The sequence below is a fragment of the Canis lupus genome, chromosome 32 (assembly GCF_048164855.1).
Source record: "Canis lupus baileyi chromosome 32, mCanLup2.hap1, whole genome shotgun sequence".
NCBI classification, from domain to species: domain Eukaryota; kingdom Metazoa; phylum Chordata; class Mammalia; order Carnivora; family Canidae; genus Canis; species Canis lupus.
Genome location: NC_132869.1, coordinates 16,879,985 through 16,887,267, shown reverse-complemented (window position 1 = coordinate 16,887,267; position 7,283 = coordinate 16,879,985).

Here is a 7,283-nt window from a genome sequence, read left to right as displayed (position 1 = left end):
TGACTGCAACCCTGATTATCTCCCAATGCTAAACAACTAAAAATGTAAGTTTTAGGTCTCATGGAATATTTTTATTCCCTAACAAATTACATGTACGTATTTCTAACTCGTATTCCACTAAAATATAACAATTGAAATATCATCAGTGCTGTAGGAGAGAATCTGCAAGAAGGCAGATTATGTGGAAGCAAATACTAGTAGGTGGATAAATGTGGCAGTGAGTATCTGTAAAAATTCTTTTTTGATTGAGTCACTTATATCAGTGAATAATAGGAAGCAAGGCCTTCCTCTGAGAGTGAAGGTATAGAAAGATATACAGACTGTTTAAGGAGAGAAGGCAAAGTAGATATAGTCTAAGAGAGTGAATGGAATAAACTAACACAATAAGAGTATCTCATAACTTCAAGAATCCATTAACCATTAATGCATATGTACCTCATACACAGTCCATTGAATAAGTCCTTATTCAAGGATTTCAATAAGTCCTTATGAGTCCAATAAGGATTTATTCAATGGTGGTGTAATTTTCCTAGTCAGGGAGTAAATTTCCTGATACCATCAAGTTGCCTTGATCTCTCTCTCCCTTTGCCCTCCCCCAACCGGCATGTTCCTCCCCCCCCCAAAAAAAAAAAAAAACAGATAAATCTTTAAGTAAACCTTTAGGCAAAGATAGGCATTTTACCAATTTGGTAGGGAAAATAGGACATTTCCAATTGAGTATTGCATGAAGAAAATATCAAAAGGTTAATAAATTGTAAACTCCTCTAATATGCCATATCTTTGTAGACAGAAATTTACAGCATATCTCTTTGCTTCCTGGTACCATGTACAAAATACATACTGAACAAAAATGTGGAGAATAAATGAAGTATTTACCTTTTCCTTTTTTATTTGGTTATTCTTCCTTTAGGCAAATATAGACATGGCATAAAGAAAGGAAAGGCCAAATTCTGACCTAATACCATAGTATAAAAATCGCAGTTACATTATAATTCTCTCACTGCATTCTAGAGACACTTCAATAGCCATTAGAGAATAGAATAGGATTTCAACTCAGATCTTTAGAGGCAGCTATTCTTAAAAATTAATTCACTCGATAAATGTTCAAGTTTCTTCCTCACTTTTTTCTATGTGAACATTTATCCTATGTGCTTTGAATGGATGTTACTGAATCTCTGAGTTCAAATTCATAGCCCCAAGAGTTATTCATACCTCAACAAGCTGGTGAGGAATACTTAACTGGTCTCCAAATCTCTGAGGGATAATTTGAAGACAAATTCTCTATCCAAATGTTATTAATTACATATTTAGCACCTTAGGTAGCTTATTTCTGAGAGGCTTTAGAGATCAAAAGAGATATGAAAAAAAGTGAAGAGATTCAAAGCTAAAACATCAATTTGAATTGAGCTGCACAATGAGAATTTACTCCAGTACTTTGTAGCAATGTAATCTATAAATAACCCTCTGAGGTTCACTTGCCAATTAAGAATCATCACATGGCATGCACCTTAGATGTCAGGAGCTAATTTGCATGTCTGTGAAACATTAATTTGATGAAAATTTTAAAGCTTTATGCACTACTTATATCATAATTGGAAGCACAGTAAGTGTACCAATATACAGATTTTCATTGTATCCAATGTGCTTCTTAAAAGGCCACCTTTAAATGATTAGTATTTATCATTGTCTGTTGGAGAGTTTGCTTCAGTTCAGGACAACATATCTGTGTTTTAGACTTTAAATTATTTTTAACATTAACCAAAATGGAGATGTCTGGGAAAAGATGGTATCTACGTGGGAGACAGAGAAGATGAGAATCAGATTTATACCTAGAGGTAGCTGGTCAGATTTAGAAGTTTAAATCAGAGTCTGTGGCCTTAGCCATAAACATGTCACCCCGGGTCAATAATTTAGTTCTAATTTTTTTTCAAGTTTTTACCTTTTTTCTCCTTGAGTCTTTCAACAGTCAAAAAGAACAGTTTTGTGGGTGGTCCCTTCTAAAAGCTTAAAATGGTTGTTGATTCAAGTACAAAGGGAAACAACCAGTGGGCACTTACATTTAACTACTGTACTTAAGTACAGTACTTAGAAAAAAATATTGTATTTACATGGCCAGAAATTTCATAAACTGACAGCTTGGTGGAGTGAGCTTGCTCTCAGAATTGCCATATTTGTCAGTCAGGTCCAGCCACTGGCTGACTAGGTAGCAAGCAGAAAAGCCAATTAGAGACCAGGGAAGAGGGGAAGAAAGAGAAGAGAAATATCTGAAAATCTCCACTACCAAAGAATCACAATGATCTTTCCAACAATTATTTCCACTCTCAAGTCTTCAGGCTATTTGGAGATTAGTACACCCAGAGGGGAATTCTTTCTAATGAAAAGATTTGGTTACTTTCCTTTACCGGTTGTTACTATTAATAGTGTTTTTCCAGAAAGTGGAAGCTAAACTCATTAAAGATAAGGTCTGGATTTTTAATTTAATGCAACAGATATGCAAATATATGTTGACTCATTATTACCTAATTTGTTATGTGTGTATGAATGACTTTTCTATCCTGCCAGAATAGAAGTATCTTTAAATCAGAAGTCATGCCTAACTTTGGCTAGGGTCCTCAGCATTTGCAATATTAGACCTTAATAACTACTTTCAGATTTGATTGTATTTCTAAACACCTACTCATATTCATTTTGATCGTCTGTCTCCCCACACGATAAAAAATATACAATTCCACAAAATACATAGATAAGTGGAATAAGATAAAGTCACTGAGAAATATAACACACACATACATACATTACAGAGCATTAGATGATCAATAAATTACTCAGATTGGCTCTGAGCCTTCTTTTGGCCAAAGCAAAAGAGAAAAAGTGATCAGTTAAGAAATAAACATTATTCCTGAGATTAAAAATAATTTATCATTAAAAGCTATATATAAAAAGTACACACAAATTTCCATTGTTCTATATCTTCAATTCATAAATGTCTACATTTTATCACTCAATTATGTTAATCTTTAAAGAAAATCTAAACAAATATTGGCTACTAAAAAAATCTAATTCAATATTTCTTCATAGTAGTTTATGGGAAGGAAAACTAAATTTAAGATTTAAATGCACTTATTTGAATCACTTAACCAAATTGTTCATGGTTGCATCCAGTTATGAAAATTGAGTGTCAAGTTTCATCTTCCTCATTAATCATTTAGTAAGTTCTAAACTTGTAAGAGGAAACCGAACCTTTTTAAATAAAATGTCTCCAAAATAAACGTTGACAATTTTTATTTTTATGTAAATAGAACAGCATTCCCTCCCCTCCAGCCTTCCTCACACACCTCACACCTGGTACCAAAGGAAAAAAAAAAGTATAAGAAAACAATGGGTAGTTTTCATCACTTACGACAAAGAAAAATTAATGGGATTAAAGTCATCATTCAAACCTAACAAAGCAAAGCACTATGATACACTATTACTTTGCCTTATGATATGAGAAGATAGTGCCTGAATTATTCAAATGTATATTAATGTGCCACACAGCTTGGACTTTTTTAAAGGTCAAAGAAGTATTCCTCAATGAATTTATTCAGTGAAACCTGCCCTTCTCTTCCTGTGTTAAGCTCTGACTCTTTCCAGGTTTAATAAAAGTTGTTCTCTCTCTCTTCACTCTTCCCCACACTAATCCCCGCATTTTCAACAGGAAGTTCCTTACAATGTTGAAGATATTTACACATAAATTTATGACATAGGATAAAAATAACAAAAGATTCAGAGTCAACAGAGTATTATTTTAAAAGGAAATCAATTGTGAAGAAGAGGATCAACATAAACTCAGCAACAGTCTGAATGATAGTATATAGTACAAATAATTCTCTATTTGGGGGTCCTGAGAAATTTCAGCAAGTGGTTGTGGAGTAATGAATGTTTGTAATTCATTAGCTACTATTTTAAAATGCAAAGCACACCATGACATCAATGATGTTCTTTTTAATCTCAGCAAACAGGCTATTACAATTAAAGCACTTTCAAAAAGACAGTATATTTGAATATAGATTTTGATAAGATTTCAATATTTTAATAACAATAATTCAATAACATCTCATAATTCTATAGAAAGAAGGAAATGTGTTGTAAGATTGGCTCAAAAATATATGTTTATATACACCAACCTTCTGTGCATATTTAGTAAGAGCTAGCATTTCTATCCTGAAAATGTCTTTTCCTTGGTATCCTTTAGTAAGGTTTCAGCATATCTTTAAGAAAATAATCACTGTTTACTTAAAAAATATATATTTTTCCCAAGTAGAGAAAATAATAGATTTTAAAGTGCTTGATTTTCTTTTCTCACTTTCCATCTTCCTTCAGCTCCTAGACAACAAAACAATGGTTCTTTCTTCATGTGGAAGAGTAAACTCAATAAACACAAATGGCTAGGGGGCCTCACAGCAGTGAAATTATGGCTTCACAAGGACTTTTTTTTTTTTCTTTTTGAAAAAACACATTTAAAAGGACCTTTTTCAACATACTTTAAAGTCATGCATATTTCAATGACGTAATTAAATTGGCAACACTAAACATTGCTGATAAATGAGGCCAAAATAATTAAGTTCTGTTTTTTGTACAATCAAGATTTAGTACAACAATCAATCTGGGTAAGAATTTGGAGTCAGGAGATTTCAGAAGATGAACAAGCAACTAGATAAAACTGGTCATGTGGGAAGGTGATTAAATGAGTATACAGTTTATACATAGCTGTGGATACCTTCCATGCCTTAATCTTCATTAGAACCTGATTGATTCATTGTTCATGTGGTCTCACACTAAACTGGACATGGTGTGCAAGTAGACAAACAAAAGAACAGCTGAGAAGATAATCCTATGCACTCAATGAGCGCAACTGATCTTGAAAATGTAAAAATACTAATAGGTTGAAAATATAGAAGTTTTTTTCAAAGCCAAAAAAAAAAAAAAAAAAAAACCAAAACAACGAAGAGGCTCAAATGCTGCCACGGAAAAGATTAAGGAATAAACGTTAAGAGTCGTAAGAGTGTGTGTGGGGTGACACAATTTACTTCCACATGTATATTTATGGAACTGAGTATGTGGGATGTCTACTCAGGTTTCCAATTTTATTTATCTTCTACCTAAGTCTCTTCTTCCTTAGGGTAAATCACACGGTTTTCCATACCCTATTAACAACACCCACACTCCGCATGGTCTTCCCTGTGGAATCAGACTATGGTCAGAAAGAGCTGTTCATGTTATTTCTCCTGGGGGCTGGAACTCCAGGCTTCAGCAGCCTGATGCACTTAGCAGGTCCATCAGGCGAGTCAGAGTAAAATAGAACCAGGGCGGCTGGGTGTGTTAGCAGCTACTGGGATTTACAACGAGCTACAAAGATAATATATCAATATATGTACATATACATAAATTAAAAAAAAAAAACAACCCTTCTTGTCAAGAGCTTACTCCGATTAGTAGCCAAGGACTTTAGAGAAAGAAGGAATATCCTTCTCAGGAAAACGCACCTTCCTTTGTAGCGGGCTACAGAACAAACGTGAACAGGTGACATCGCTGTAATTTAGAAAAATGGGAAAACTCAAGAGTGTCCTACTCCCCAACAAGAGGCACAAACACTGGCTGTGTTTTGGCATCTTCAAGTGTGGATGACCGTGTCTCTTGGACTCCAGGTGCACATGTCTGCCTCCATGAATGTTAGCACGCGGCCAGGGTGGAAGAGCAGTGAACGTGAACACACTAGTGCTTGCCCGCTTGTAGAGTGGAAATTGCACTTTGCTTGTAGAAACGGATCCCCCCCCCCCCCCCCCCGCTCCCGACCACCGCGCACACACACACCCCGGAGCCATGCAATTCAACCAGCTGAAAGCACACAGAGAATTAAACACACATTCAAAACCAGAGGGGGAGGGGGCGAAAACACAGACCCCACCCAGGAACCTCTAAGAGAAACAGGTGCTAGCAGGAGACAGCGGCCACTTGCCGGGATCACTTAAAACTCCATCTTCCTGACTCTGCAAACAATTTCTAGGGGGGGGGGGGGGAGTCCGCGCCCCGATTCCGAGGGCTTAATTCACTAGGTCGTCTCTGTGAATTGGAGTCGCATCCAAGTTCCGCGCTCAGGAGCGGGGTTCGCGGTCGGCTACCGCCGCCCTCCCCGGGCCCCGAGAAGTCCGTTTCCCACCTGGGGGACCCCCGCCTCCGAGCGGCCGCGAGCTCGCCCCGCGCAGTCGTCCCTCGGCCCGGGGAGCCCGGGGAGCCCGGGGAGCCCGGGGAGCAGGGTCTGCGTCGCCCGCCGGTCCCCGGGCACGGTCACGGCGAACAATGAGCCCAGGAGGGACCCACCCAGCGAGCGCCCGCCGCCCACGAGGGACGCTCCCGGCTTGGGCTCCGGGGCCGCGTCCTGTCGCGTCCGCAGCCCGAGGACAACGGGAAGGCACGTCGTTGCCTGCACCTGGGCGCCCGTAACCACTCAGTAAGCCTCGCCCAGAACCCCCCGGTAAAGATGCCGCATCTAAAACAGCAAACCCCAAACCCGAAGGGGGGGCGGCGTGGCGGGCCCCCCCCCATGGAACCAGCCCACTTGGGGGGGGCGGGTGGCACTCACTTAAGCCCGAGTCCGCGGCTTCCCGAAACCCCGGAGGATTTGGGGTGGGGGCAAGAGGTGGGGCCAGGAGCCATAAAGTGGCTTCCGCCCCCTCCCCCGGCCTGGCACGGCTCTGGGCTCGGGCAAGACACAAAAGACGGGCAGTAGCAGTGCCACCAACTCTGCGGCCGCCCGCATCCGCGCTGCGCAGGCGAACGCGGCGGCGGGGCCTCGGCCCGGGTCCCCGCGCCGGCCGGGGCGCGCCCGCAGGCTCCGAGCATCCCTGCACGCCGCCGGGCTTCCCGGGCGCTGGGCGCGCAGCCCCCCCCCACCCCCCCGCCCCCCGGCCCCGGAGCTTGGAGCTCCGCAGATAAAGAGGCTGAGGCGTGCAGAGAAAGGGAGAGAAAGGCGAGACTTACTTGGGGGCCGAGGACTCCCGCTCCGGACTCGGCAGGTGGCGGGCCCCGCGGCCCCGGCGGAAGGCGCTGGCGCGGCTCCGAGCCGAGCTCCACTTGGGCGAGCGCGGAAAGTGCCCCGGCCCCGCGCCGCGCTCCTGGCCGCCGCGGTCCCGGCGCTGCCCCTGCCCTGCCCCTGCCCCCGCCCCGGGCTCCCGGGCGGCTGCTCCGCCACAGACCACACCCTGTCACCTCGCCAGCCCTCCACCCCTTCCTCGTTGACACTT